We start from the raw sequence: 15,522 nt of genomic DNA, 5'->3' as shown, positions 1-15,522 counted from the left end.
GAGGGGAAGGTACCTAGGGATTGGCAGAGAGCATGTATAGTCCCTTTATATAAAGGAAAAGGGGACAAAAGAGACTGTAAAAATTATAGAGGAATAAGCTTACTGAGTATACCAGGAAAAGTGTACGGTAGGGTTATAATTGAAAGAATTAGAGGTAAGACAATGTAGGATTGCGGATGAGCAAGGAGGTTTTAGAGTGGGTAGGGGATGTGTAGATCAGGTGTTTACATTGAAGCATATATGTGAACAGTATTTAGATAAAGATAGGGAAGTTTTTATTGCATTTATGGATTTAGAAAAGGCATATGATAGAGTGAATAGAGGAGCAATGTGGCAGATGTTGCAAGTATATGGAATAGGTGGTAAGTTATTAAATGCTGTAAAGAGTTTTTATGAGGATAGTGAGGCTCAGGTTAGGGTGTGTAGAAGAGAGGGAGATTACTTCCCGGTAAAAGTAGGTCTTAGACAGGGATGTGTAATGTCACCATGGTTGTTTAATATATTTATAGATGGGGTTGTAAAGGAAGTAAATGCTAGGGTGTTTGGGAGAGGGGTGGGATTAAATTATGGGGAATCAAATTCAAAATGGGAATTGACAAAGTTACTTTTTGCTGATGATACTGTGCTTATGGGAGATTCTAAAGAAAAATTGCAAAGGTTAGTGGATGAGTTTGGGAATGTGTGTAAAGGTAGAAAGTTGAAAGTGAACATAGAAAAGAGTAAGGTGATGAGGGTGTCAAATGATTTAGATAAAGAAAAATTGGATATCAAATTGGGGAGGAGGAGTATGGAAGAAGTGAATGTTTTCAGTTACTTGGGAGTTGACGTGTCGGCGGATGGATTTATGAAGGATGAGGTTAATCATAGAATTGATGAGGGAAAAAAGGTGAGTGGTGCGTTGAGGTATATGTGGAGTCAAAAAACGTTATCTATGGAGGCAAAGAAGGGAATGTATTTTATGTATAGTAGTACCAACACTCTTATATGGGTGTGAAGCTTGGGTGGTAAATGCAGCAGCGAGGAGACGGTTGGAGGCAGTGGAGATGTCCTGTTTAAGGGCAATGTGTGGTGTAAATATTATGCAGAAAATTCGGAGTGTGGAAATTAGGAGAAGGTGTGGAGTTAATAAAAGTATTAGTCAGAGGGCAGAAGAGGGGTTGTTGAGGTGGTTTGGTCATTTAGAGAGAATGGATCAAAGTAGAATGACATGGAAAGCATATAAATCTATAGGGGAAGGAAGGCGGGGTAGGGGTCGTCCTCGAAAGGGTTGGAGAGAGGGGGTAAAGGAGGTTTTGTGGGTAAGGGGCTTGGACTTCCAGCAAGCGTGCGTGAGCGTGTTAGATAGGAGTGAATGGAGACGAATGGTACTTGGGACCTGACGATCTGTTGGAGTGTGAGCAGGGTAATATTTAGTGAAGGGATTCAGGGAAACCGGTTATTTTCATATAGTCGGACTTGAGTCCTGGAAATGGGAAGTACAATGCCTGCACTTTAAAGGAGGGGTTTGGGATATTGGCAGTTTGGAGGGATATGTTGTGTATCTTTATATGTGTATGCTTCTAGACTGTTGTATTCTGAGCACCTCTGCAAAAACAGTGATGATGTGCGAGTGTGGTGAAAGTGTTGAATGATGAAAGTATTTTCTTTTTGGGGATTTTCTTTCTTTTTTGGGTCACCCTGCCTCGGTGGGAGACGGCCGACTTGTTGAAAAAAAAAATATATATATATATAATTATATATATATAATTATATATATATATATATATATATATATATTATATATATATATATATATATATATATATATATGTATTATATATATATATATATTATATATATAGGGGATGTGTGGACCAGGTGTTTACAGTGAAACATATAAGTGAACAGTATTTAGATAAGGCTAAAGAGGTCTTTGTGGCATTTATGGATTTGGAAAAGGCGTATGACAGGGTGGATAGGGGGGCAATGTGGCAGATGTTGCAAGTGTATGGTGTAGGAGGTAGGTTACTGAAAGCAGTGAAGAGTTTTTACGAGGATAGTGAGGCTCAAGTTAGAGTATGTAGGAAGGAGGGAAATTATTTCCCAGTAAAAGTAGGCCTTAGACAAGGATGTGTGATGTCACCGTGGTTGTTTAATATATTTATAGATGGGGTTGTAAGAGAAGTAAATGCGAGGGTCTTGGCAAGAGGCGTGGAGTTAAAAGATAAAGAATCACACACAAAGTGGGAGTTGTCACAGCTGCTCTTTGCTGATGACACTGTGCTCTTGGGAGATTCTGAAGAGAAGTTGCAGAGATTGGTGGATGAATTTGGTAGGGTGTGCAAAAGAAGAAAATTAAAGGTGAATACAGGAAAGAGTAAGGTTATGAGGATAACAAAAAGATTAGGTGATGAAAGATTGAATATCAGATTGGAGGGAGAGAGTATGGAGGAGGTGAATGTATTCAGATATTTGGGAGTGGACGTGTCAGCGGATGGGTCTATGAAAGATGAGGTGAATCATAGAATTGATGAGGGAAAAAGAGTGAGTGGTGCACTTAGGAGTCTGTGGAGACAAAGAACTTTGTCCTTGGAGGCAAAGAGGGGAATGTATGAGAGTATAGTTTTACCAACGCTCTTATATGGGTGTGAAGCATGGGTGATGAATGTTGCAGCGAGGAGAAGGCTGGAGGCAGTGGAGATGTCATGTCTGAGGGCAATGTGTGGTGTGAATATAATGCAGAGAATTCGTAGTTTGGAAGTTAGGAGGAGGTGCGGGATTACCAAAACTGTTGTCCAGAGGGCTGAGGAAGGGTTGTTGAGGTGGTTCGGACATGTAGAGAGAATGGAGCGAAACAGAATGACTTCAAGAGTGTATCAGTCTGTAGTGGAAGGAAGGCGGGGTAGGGGTCGGCCTAGGAAAGGTTGGAGAGAGAGGGTAAAGGAGGTTTTGATGGTGCGAGGGGCTTGGACTTCCAGCAGGTATGCATGAGCGTGTTTGATAGGAGTGAATGGAGACAAATGGTTTTTAATACTTGACGTGCTGTTGGAGTGTGAGCAAAATAACATTTATGAAGGGGTTCAGGGAAACCGGCAGGCCGGACTTGAGTCCTGGAGATGGGAAGTACAGTGCCTGCACTCTGAAGGAGGGGTGTTAATGTTGCAGTTTAAAAACTGTAGTGTAAAGCACCCTTCTGGCAAGACAGTGATGGAGTGAATGATGGTGAAAGTTTTTCTTTTTCGGGCCACCCTGCCTTGGTGGGAATCGGCCAGTGTGATAAAAAAATATATATTTATATATATATATATATATATATATATATATATATATATATATATATATATATTATATATATATATATATATATATATATATATATATATATATATATATATATATATATATATATATTGTAACCACTAACAAGTGGTATTTTAGCAATAAACTGTGGCTAGACGGATATCGAACCCGTGTTGTTTTATCCCGCCTCCCTGGCTAGCCGCAGTTTCCTGTTGTTAAAATACCATTTGCTCGTGGTTGCATTAATTAGTAGACTGCTTGTGAAGGTTGGTATATCAAACAGCAGTACAATGACAATAGTTCTGAGCTTACCACAACCACGTATGCTCTCGCATCATGAAACATGCCTAGTAATTCTAGGTACATGTTTGTAGACTTGTTGTTGTAGTGGTTAGAACCTCTTGAGTTTTGATTTGTTTCCCGGAAGGTGGGCTAAAGTAACACGGGTTCGATCCCTGGTTCTCTGCAATTTGTTACTGATTATATATATATATATATATATATATATATATATATATATATATATATATATATATATATATATATATATATATATATATATATATATATATATATAAACTTAGGCAATAAAAGTCATTCAGACTTAGTCCAAGGAATTGGAAAACAGGTCCAATTCTCTAGATCAAGAGCCCCTCACCAGCATCAAGGAACCTCCCTTGATGGTAGCAGTTTCCACGTGATCAGTTCATCAGCTTTGGTAGGAAATTATCAAGTCTTTTAACCATGGTAAGAGGTAATCAGACCATCAACCCTGGTAGGTGGTTTTGGTGGTCAGTCCCTCAAGCCTAAAGCACAGGAATAAGGCCAGATCTTTTATCTACTAGAGCACAAGTCAGACATCCACTTCTAGCTTACCTTGACCGCGTTAACCTTCGGTAGAGAGCGATCCCTCCATCCGTCTTTAATGTTCTCACTTTAAGGTACAGATTAGAACCAGGAATAGCCAGGTGGGATGTTAAGTGCTGAGAGGGAGTCCTTGGTCATGTCTCGCCCACTGCTACAATAGCCAGGTGGGATGTTAAGTGCTGAGAAGGAGTCGTCGGCCATGTCTCGCCCACTTCTACAATAGCCAGGTGGGATGGTAAGTGCTTAGAGGGAGTCCTCGGTCATGTCTCGCCCACTGCTACAATAGCCAGGTGGGATGGTAAGTGCTTAGAGGGAGTCCTCGGTCATGTCTCGCCCACTGCTACAATAGCCAGGTGGGATGGTAAGTGCTTAGAGGGAGTCCTCGGTCATGTCTCGCCCACTGCTACAATAGCCAGGTGGGATGGTAAGTGCTTAGAGGGAGTCCTCGGTCATGTCTCGCCCACTGCTACAATAGCCAGGTGGGATGGTAAGTGCTTAGAGGGAGTCCTCGGTCATGTCTCGCCCACTGCTACAATAGCCAGGTGGGATGGTAAGTGCTTAGAGGGAGTCCTCGGTCATGTCTCGCCCACTGCTACAATAGCCAGGTGGGATGGTAAGTGCTTAGAGGGAGTCCTCGGTCATGTCTCGCCCACTGCTACAATAGCCAGGTGGGATGGTAAGTGCTTAGAGGGAGTCCTCGGTCATGTCTCGCCCACTGCTACAATAGCCAGGTGGGATGGTAAGTGCTTAGAGGGAGTCCTCGGTCATGTCTCGCCCACTGCTACAATAGCCAGGTGGGATGGTAAGTGCTTAGAGGGAGTCCTCGGTCATGTCTCGCCCACTGCTACAATAGCCAGGTGGGATGGTAAGTGCTTAGAGGGAGTCGTCGGCCATGTCTCGCCCACTGCTACAATAGCCAGGTGGGATGGTAAGTGCTTAGAGGGAGTCCTCGGTCATGTCTCGCCCACTTCTACAATAGCCAGGTGGGATGGTAAGTGCTTAGAGGGAGTCCTCGGTCATGTCTCGCCCACTGCTACAATAGCCAGGTGGGATGGTAAGTGCTTAGAGGGAGTCCTCGGTCATGTCTCGCCCACTGCTACAATAGCCAGGTGGGATGGTAAGTGCTTAGAGGGAGTCCTCGGTCATGTCTCGCCCACTGCTACAATAGCCAGGTGGGATGGTAAGTGCTTAGAGGGAGTCCTCGGTCATGTCTCGCCCACTGCTACAATAGCCAGGTGGGATGGTAAGTGCTTAGAGGGAGTCGTCGGCCATGTCTCGCCCACTGCTACAATAGCCAGGTGGGATGGTAAGTGCTTAGAGGGAGTCCTCGGTCATGTCTCGCCCACTTCTACAATAGCCAGGTGGGATGGTAAGTGCTTAGAGGGAGTCCTCGGTCATGTCTCGCCCACTGCTACAATAGCCAGGTGGGATGGTAAGTGCTTAGAGGGAGTCCTCGGTCATGTCTCGCCCACTGCTACAATAGCCAGGTGGGATGGTAAGTGCTTAGAGGGAGTCCTCGGTCATGTCTCGCCCACTGCTACAATAGCCAGGTGGGATGGTAAGTGCTTAGAGGGAGTCCTCGGTCATGTCTCGCCCACTGCTACAATAGCCAGGTGGGATGGTAAGTGCTTAGAGGGAGTCGTCGGTCATGTCTCGCCCACTGCTACAATATCTACCGTTTCACTGTCTGGCTATGAAAGAAATTTATCTATTTTTAGTATCGTTAGCACAGAACACATTTAGCATCGATGTAAAGGAAAAATGGAGAAAAAGACAAGAGAAAGAGGGTGAGGAAGATGCTAGGAGGAAGATGCTAGGAGGAAGAGGAAGATGCTGGGAGGAAGGTGAAGAAGATACGAGGAGGAAGATACGAGGAGGAAGGTGAAGAAGATACGAGGAGGAAGATACGAGGAGGAAGGTGAAGAAGATACGAGGAGGAAGGTGAGGAAGATACGAGGAGGAAAGTGAGGAAAATACTAGGAGGAAAGTGAGGAAGATACTAGGAGGAAAGTGAGGAAGATACTAGGAGGAAAGTGAGGAAGATACTAGAAGGAAGGTGAGGAAGATACTAGGAGGAAGGTGAGAAAGATACTAGGAGGAAGGTGAGGAAGATACTAGGAGGAAGGTGAGGAAGATACTAGGAGGAAAGTGAGGAAGATACGAGGAGGAAGGTGAGGAAGATACTAGGAGAAATAAAAGGTGGATACAACAGAAAACTGGCACAGACTCTCAGTCACTCTTCATCCTCCTAATTAAGTGCTGTCTACATTAACTTCAACGTTATGCAAATCCGTATCAGCTGTTGTCTTAATCCGGATCAGAACTGTGCGAACGTGCCTTGAATTTGCTGGGGTTCTCTCTCAAGTGTGTCCATGGTAACCTCGCCTCTAATTACACGGTGGCAAGTGACCAGGTCCGTAGCATTCAGAAGTACATGCATGCTTATATGAATATGTGAAATGTATATGTGTAATGTGCAGCATTTCTTAAGTTATGTATTTTACGTTTTGGTAATTATTTTTATAAATATGCTGGTATCGAGTAAATTAGATTGTTTTGCAAATATACTCTCACTGTTGTAAATATAATTGATTGTAGACGGTATATCTTATCTTCTGCTACACATCTTTTCTGCCTTATCTATCAAAATATATAACTCTGGTTATACCAGCTATTAATCAGCTTCATATTTGTCATATATCACACGCTGTATATATATATATATATATATATATATATATATATATATATATATATATATATATATATATATAAAATCACCCATTATTAAAATAAATCAATTATTGTAAATAAATCACTCAATTATTGCTTACAAATTAGCCATTATTGTATAAATCAGCCACACTGTACGTAAGTTACACAGTACTGCGGAATGTGAGGAGAGTTTGGTAAATACGGGACTAAGCTGTAGTTCTGAATACTTCCAAATAATTTGACAGGTTATGACAACTGTGTTCTAAATATATCCAAATAATTTGACAGGTTATGACAACTGTGTTCTGAATATATCAAAATAATTTGACAGGTTATGACAACTGTGTTCTGAATATATCCAAATAATTTGACAGGTTATGACGACCGTGTTCTGAATATATCCAAATAATTTGACAGGTTATGACGACCGTGTTCTGATATCCAAATAATTTGACAGGTTATGACAACTGTGTTCTAAATATATCCAAATAATTTGACAGGGTATGACAACTGTGTTCTGAATATATCAAAATAATTTGACAGGTTATGACAACTGTGTTCTGAATATATCCAAATAATTTGACAGGTTATGACGACCGTGTTCTGATATCCAAATAATTTGACAGGTTATGACAACCGTGTTCTGAATATATCCAAATAATTTGCCAGGTTATGACAACCGTGTTCTGAATATTTCCAAATAATTTGACAGGTTATGACGACCGTGTTCTGATATCCAAATAATTTGACAGGTTATGACAACTGTGTTCTGAATATATCCAAATAATTTGACAGGTTATGACAACTGTGTTCTGAATATTTCCAAATAATTTGACAGGTTATGACGACCGTGTTCTGATATCCAAATAATTTGACAGGTTATAACAACTGTGTTCTGAATATATCCAAACAATTTGACAGGTTATGACGACCGTGTTATGATATCCAAATAATTTGACAGGTTATGACAACCGTGTTCTGAATATATCCAAATAATTTGACAGGTTATGACACAACTGTTATAAACTCTGGTAACTGATACCCACAAAGTGGTTTTTAAAGACACGTGAGCAAAGACTGATATTTTTACTGGAAAACGTTTTTTTCCCCTGGGATCTTGATTATTTACAAGTGATCAAGATCCCAGGACCAAAACGTTTCCTAATGTATCCTGATCTTTGCTTACACATGTTTATTAAGCCACAAATTATTATTCATTCGACATATCTTCTATTAAAAACTAATTTTGAGCTTCCTGTGTTTTAGAGTAATATCTGCAAGGTTCAGTTCTCTGCCCAGCTCTTCCCATATTACTTGTTAATGATCTTACTATATCCAGTGTTGTATTATTTTATGCTGATGATTCCACTGTATTCTCTTCTTCATTAGGTCGTGGATCGGTTTCAGCCCTCAGAGACTTCTGTTGCAGTTCACACAACCTTCTGTTGCAGCTTTCACAGCTATCTGTTGCAGCTCTCACAACCTTCTGTTGTAGCTCTCACAACCTTCTGTTGTAGCTCTCACAACCTTCTGTTGTAGCTCTCAACCTTCTGTTGTAGCTCTCACAACCTTCTGTTGTAGCTCTCACAACCTTCTGTTGTAGCTCTCACAACCTTTGTTGTAGCTCTCACAACCTTCTGTTGTAGCTTTCAACCTTCTGTTGTAGCTCTCACAACCTTCTGTTGTAGCTCTCACCTTCTGTTGTAGCTCTCACAACCTTCTGTTGTAGTTCTCACAACCTTCTGTTGTAGCTCTCACAACCTTCTGTTGTAGTTCTCAACCTTCTGTTGTAGTTCTCAACCTTCTGTTGTAGCTCTCACAACCTTCTGTTGTAGTTCTCACAACCTTCTGTTGTAGTTCTCACAACCTTCTGTTGTAGTTCTCACAACCTTCTGTTGCAGTTCTCACAACCTTCTGTTGCAGTTCTCACAACCTTCTGTTGCAGTTCTCACAACCTTCTGTTGTAGCTCTCACAACCTTCTGCTGTAGCTCTCACAACCTTCTGTTGTAGTTCTCACAACCTTCTGTTGTAGTTCTCACAACCTTCTGTTGTAGCTCTTACAACCTTCTGTTGTAGCTCTCACAACCTTCTGTTGTAGCTCTCACAACCTTCTGTTGTAGCTCTCACAACCTTATGTTGTAGCTCTCACAACCTTCTGTTGTAGCTCTCACAACCTTCTGTTGTAGTTCTCACAACCTTCTGTTGTAGTTCTCACAACCTTCTGTTGTAGCTCTCACAACCTTCTGTTGTAGTTCTCACAACCTTCTGTTGTAGCTCTCACAACCTTCTGTTGTAGCTCTCACAACCTTCTGAAGTTCTCACAACCTTCTGTTGCAGCTCTCACAACCTTCTGTTGTAGTTCTCACAACCTTCTGTTGTAGCTCTCACAACCTTCTGTTGTAGTTCTCACAACCTTCTGTTGTAGCTCTCACAACCTTCTGTTGTAGCTCTCACAACCTTCTGTTGTAGTTCTCACAACCTTCTGTTGCAGGTCTCACAACCTTCTGTTGTAGCTCTCACAACCTTCTGTTGTAGCTCTCACAACCTTCTGTTGTAGCTCTCACAACCTTCTGTTGTAGTTCTCACAACCTTCTGTTGTAGTTCTCACAACCTTCTGTTGTAGCTCTCACAACCTTCTGTTGTAGCTCTCACAACCTTCTGTTGTAGCTCTCACAACCTTCTGTTGTAGTTCTCACAACTTTCTGTAAGAAATCAGTTACTAATCAAAATTCAAGATTTAGAGAAGAGTTGTTAGCTAACTTATTAAAACAAATTAAAACAAGTTAAAACAAGTTTACATGTTTACTAAAACATAAATTTTACCAATACACTAAACCTAACATTTGAAGACTTCATTCTTCAAATATTTTCTTTTAGCCTCTTCTGATTTCTATGATTTTTTTTTTTTGAAGAGTCAAAAGTACTTCCAGAAAGTTGCATCGTCTCATCAGTTGACCTGACGTCACATATCCCCAAAAATGTCACATTTTCATCCGTCTCATCTGGAGACTTCAGTGCTTCTTGCTCTCTAGAACTTGGAATTGTATACCAGCTCTTCATATATGGTTATATAATGAAATTGAGACACATGTGCAACATCTGGGTATCTTTATTGTAGACGTTTCGCCATCCAGTGGCTTTATCAATACAAATTCCAGGACATAACTTGAAGACAGGAGAACTGTGTACAGAAGATGAGGTAATCAGTCCCTCAACCTAGCGGTAGGTGCGAAGAGCACCACTGTCGTGGAGATTCTGAAGCAGAAGCAAGGCGCTGCTTCAGATGTTGCACATGTGTCTCAATTTCATCTTGTCGGTATTGTATACCATTCTTGTATATGGTTACATAATACTTGCATCGTAGTGGGTCGCCTGTTCTGGATAAGAGGACAGTTCCGTCTCGGTGTTAAACCCACAGCCATTCTCAGACTCAGAATACGGCTTCGTGTCTTCACTGACACCTTTGGTTTCCACTTCTTCAAGAAGCATCTGTATCTTCATTGACACCTTTGGTTTCCACTTCTTCAAGAAACATGTGTGTCTTCACTGACATCTTTGGTTTCAGCTCCTTCAGGAAGCATCTGTGTCTTCACTGACACTTTTGGGTTCCACTCCTTCAAGAGGCATCTGTGTCTTCACTGACACTTTTGGGTTCCACTCCTTCAAGAGGCATCTGTGTCTTCACTGACACCTTTGGGTTCCACTCCTTCAAGAGGCATCTGTTTTGATCACACACGGAATCACTTAGCTGTATATTTAGACATGCTCAGCTCAACAATATCCAGCAACAACGCGTTACAACAACAGCAACTAAGAAGGTGAGAGATATAACGATATCAACAATGTAGGTAACAGGACTCGTGTTCATACACTATTGGAAACATTTAGGTCCTGGGATCTTCGTCTCTCGAAATGAACAAGGTCCCAGGACCGAAACGTGTCGAATAATTCCTTTATTTATTAGTAACTTTAAATATTTTAGCACTGACAAAACACAGTATTTAACCTATGACCATGATGATGTTGATGACAACGATGATAAACAGTACCGATAACAACATCCTTAGGCTGGGGGTTAGTCTTTATGTTATAGTATTCGTCTCGCAATTAATCTGTAGGCTCCTTTCCCAGTCTCTCGCCTTTAAGCCATTGTTTAGTGCTCTTGCTCTCTCTCTCTCTCTCTCTCTCTCTCTCTCTCTCTTCCTCTCTTTCCCTCCCCATTAGCTCTTCGATTTTCAGCCTTCTGTTTAGAGTTCTTAATTCATTGACATCTGACCTTATTTATACAATTTTAGTGGCGATAATTGTTCTCCATTATCCTTCCTGACCTCTGATCTTCTCAGCTCTCCTTCACATCACTGGCAACTTTGACCTCTCTTTTACTTACCATTTTTGGCTTTTCGAAGTGTGACCTTTGCCTGCCTTATCCGGTTGGCTGGGAGTTGACCTTTGCTCTTCCCACGTATGGTCGTGTGACCTTTGACATTCACCTGTATATATCTTTTTGGATGTCAAATTCAACACATGAAGCTGCGTATCATTGCCTCTCTTCCTCCCTCCCTCCCTCTCACCACCACTCTCACTCCCACTATCAGGCCGTGGTGTGAGAGGTCTTTATTGGGGGTTATAGGTTAAGCAAGGTACATGCAGGTCACCTCACACAAACCAGATCACAACTACATACAGGTCAAGCAAGGTACAGACAGGCCACCCCACACAAGGTCACCATTAGGTACAGGTCAGGAAAAGAGGCTAAATAAAGGTCATTACTGGTCTCACTCAGGAAAAGTGACAAGGAATATTAAAACAACATCAATGAGATGAAAGAATTTCCTGGAAAACCACCAAGACAATGAAGGAAATGCCACGTAAACTCTGGGTGGGGGAAAATATATAATTTACGAAGAAAATGAAGAAAATACCATAAAAGTTTTAGTGGTAAAAAGTATTATATAAAGTTCATGAGAGGAAATTTTCTCTGGTAAGGAGAAAATTTAGAACAAAAAAAAATATTTGGAAATTCCGAAAACTGACGGAGGAGGAGGTGAGGAAAAACTCAAAATTTCTAGTGAAAATGTTGATAGGTTGCGACAGTTTGTGCAGGTGAGGACGAAGTTGAGAATTAAAGTCTTAGAGAGTTGGTACACATCTTGCTTCCTCTCTCTCTAAATCTTGTTGGAAACTTGTCTCAAGACTGCTTGGCTACAGTCTATGTACACACACACACACACACACACACACACATACACACACACACACACACACACACACACACACACACACACACACATACACACATCAGTGTATGCTACCTCTCACAGTGATTGAAATACTGACTCGCACACACATCTAACCTTCAGCAGTACACCTGACCTGTAACACCACACTTGAACTGCATCACAACGACCTGCAGCATCAAAACTGACCTGCACGTGTAGTAGTTACCAGACACCTCTCTCATAAAAACACAAGATTAGTAGAGCGGCTGCAGCAGGCCTACTTGTCCACACCAGGTAGGTCTAACTCGCACCCATCTACCCATTCAACCTAATCTTAAAGCCACCCAAATTCCTCTCCTCACAACCTGCCTCTGCAACATTACCTGCCTTCAACACCACTTACAATTCCCAGACTACAAAAATACATACTTACTAAGAGAATTCTAAATATCGTGTACACTGTTAACTACTGCTCAAATATGTGCCAGACTTTTTATCACAGGTAAACACACTGGATACCTAGGTTACTTTTATGCTTGATTGCTCTCTTAAAAGTTAAAAAAAAAGATTTAACAGCGTGTGGAATGAAAATCTGGATTGTGTTTATGGTAAGAGACACATGGGAGGTGTTGTGATGAAGACCAAAATGGCAGAATACCGTGACTGGAAGTATACTCAAATACTACCTAAATGGTATACAATACCGACAAGATGATGACTGATACATGTGAAACATCTGGGTATATTTGTGGACTCAAATAACCCGTAGATGAGAGAGAGAGGAGGAGAGAAAGAGAAAGAAAGAGAGAGAAAGAGGGAGAGAGAGGGAGAGAGAGAAAGCTTACGATACGTTTCGATCTGATTTGGACTATTTACAAGTTAGTGTGACTTGTAAATGATCCATGTGGGACCGAAGCGTCGTCCGGGTTATTTACGTACTTTTGTGATTTATTGGGCTATATCACATTTATGATAAAAATGTCAACATTTTATGTATTGATTTTTTATGAAATATTAAAATAATAATTACGTTCACCTATGATGTTCAAAGGAATTTTTTAATATATGTATCTTTATCATGGTTTACTACAGTAAGAATGCAAAAAAAAGATGTCTGGGTCTCTCGCTTCTCCATAAATTTACGAATTCTGAGAGTGTTGGCCTCGCTGCAGAGGCAGATACATGTACAGGTACACACACGCAATACATTCTCGAGTTCGTAGCACCAGCGAGGAGCCCACATCTCGTAAAACAGGTGGAACTTGAGGAGCACAGTGAAGTGTTGACAGGGTTGACTGGAATATTTCGTCCAGGGCTATAGCAAGAGAACGTGTTCAGATTTGATTATAATCATAACCAAGTGCTTAACCCACATGGGTCATACAGCGCTAAAGGTTTAGAGGCTCCTAAGTTCCCCTGTCTTCTAATATCATGTTTATTTTTCCACTATAATCTACCTTGTCTATAATTACCATTGCATTTGCTTTGTTTCATAAGGTAAGGTCCAGGATCTTTCCTTAATTTATGGTATAACTTAATAAATTTTTGATGAGTGTTGCAGAGGTCAGAGCGATGCTCAGAGACTAGCGAGGGTGAAGAGTGTAACAGAGGTAGAGTTAAGGGAACGTGTTTGTAACTAGCACAAGCTCTTGAACAAGAGGGACGTCAAAAAGCCTTTCTTGAAAAGTGGAGCATTGGTCAGTATGTGTTGGTCACTCATCAGTGGAGTATTAATAGTTTGTTTACCATGGTATACCCAGGGTACCTCGAAACGCTGCCACTGCAACAAGCAGTTGTAGTGTAACAGGGAGGAGCAAGAACTCGCTCAGAAGAGAAAGAGTAAGCTTGCAATAATAAATCGAAAATGGTGAGTAGAAAACAAAGAATGAAACTGGAGAGGAAGAAAGCTGAAGCAGCAGTCGATTTAGAAAATTAATGAAGTTCGGTAATCATCAAGGAGACAGGTTGGCTAAGAAGTGCAAGTGAAGAGAGGTGGAAAAAAAACTTGCCTGAGACAGACTTCATTGTTAAATATATGGACAAAGTATATTACCAGAGGGTTTGTGAGATATGACAGTGTGTTTTCCTGGTGCTGACACAGAATATAATTAACACGTCAAATATCAAGATACACAACGGTAACAATCCCATTATCTACGGACAGGATGAAATGATGTTGGGAAGTATAAGAGAGAGGAGTTGCTTGCCAAGCACAGGATAAAATATATAATTAGGCCAGAGAGAGGAACCTTAGTCTGATGTAACATTTTGTCTAGAAAGAAAGGTTGCAATGATTGGATGTCTAGAGAATTTGGTGTAAACTTTTGGCTAAACTCCTATCGTAGCGAAATTAGAGTGCCAGTCTTCGATAACTGGGATAATTTATATGGTAAACATTTCACGTAAGATCCGCGACATCTTTTACAGATTACAATAGAAGTTACGTAAGTAACATCGGTTGACGATATCAGATTACTTAACTGATACAAAGTAAGTCTTCCAGTGGACCACTGATAAAATGACTTTCAATTATTTCACTTACTTCACTGTGGTAAAACCGAGGAATATACTGAAATGGAATATAAAACAAAATAGAATCATTTGATAGAATGGAAGACTAACGTGAGGGAGGGACTTATGGACGACAGTGATCAGATCTCACTTTCAAGGATCACAACAGTGTCATAATCACAAACGCAAGGAAGATGATAAGGTGGATAACTAGAACCTTCAAAACAAGAGATACCAAGCCACTGATACTCAAGTCATTTGTCTCTAGGCTAGAGTACCACTGCACTCGAGCAGACCCTGCCTGCCTTTTATTTTTAAGCAGGCAGAATTGTAGATTTGGAGAATGCGCAGAGAACCTTCACTGCACGCAGACATTCAGTCAAGCATCTAAGTTATTTGGATTGTTTTTAGTACATCAATCTGTACTCCTTGAAACATAGGTAAGAAAGACAATTTATTTCTGGAAAATTCTAGAGGGACTGGAGCAAGTCTGTACGAAAAAAAAATCACTCCATATAAAATCAAGAATTTCAGCAGACGGGGAAAATGCCCTCTAATTAAGCGAAGACCAGATGATTACACTAAGAGATAACTCGTTAATTTAAAGGTACCCAGACTTTTGAGCACCCTTCATACGGAAAATTACCAAAAAATCCGCGGATGTCTTCATGTGTGAACTTAATAAGTTCAGCTTACTGTCTGATCACCCTGGTACAAATGCTGGACTGTATGCGGCTAATATCCACAACCTAGTTGAACAGAACGAAGGGGAAACCTGCCACGAGTCTGGTTCGCGTTGCCAGTGATCTCTAAACCATTCCCAGGTTTACTCCAAGGGAAGTGAATCTATCTGGAGCAGGATATACCTTTGATGAGTTCCAAGAGCTTTTCCACTCCCCGAGCCCGACCATGGGTCAGGCTCGTCTGGTG

At 41.0% G+C, this 15,522-nt stretch overlaps 1 protein-coding gene across 1 annotated transcript in view; it reads left to right on the top strand.

The window, feature by feature from the left end:
- Window positions 1-15,522, top strand: part of LOC128697907 (uncharacterized) — a 466,834-nt gene that overhangs the window by 87,386 nt on the left and 363,926 nt on the right. The gene's annotated exons all lie outside the window — the stretch shown is intronic.

Source organism: Cherax quadricarinatus, chromosome 68 (genome assembly GCF_038502225.1).
Source record: "Cherax quadricarinatus isolate ZL_2023a chromosome 68, ASM3850222v1, whole genome shotgun sequence".
Taxonomy (NCBI): Eukaryota; Metazoa; Arthropoda; class Malacostraca; order Decapoda; family Parastacidae; genus Cherax; species Cherax quadricarinatus.
This window is presented reverse-complemented; position numbering and strand designations above follow the sequence as displayed.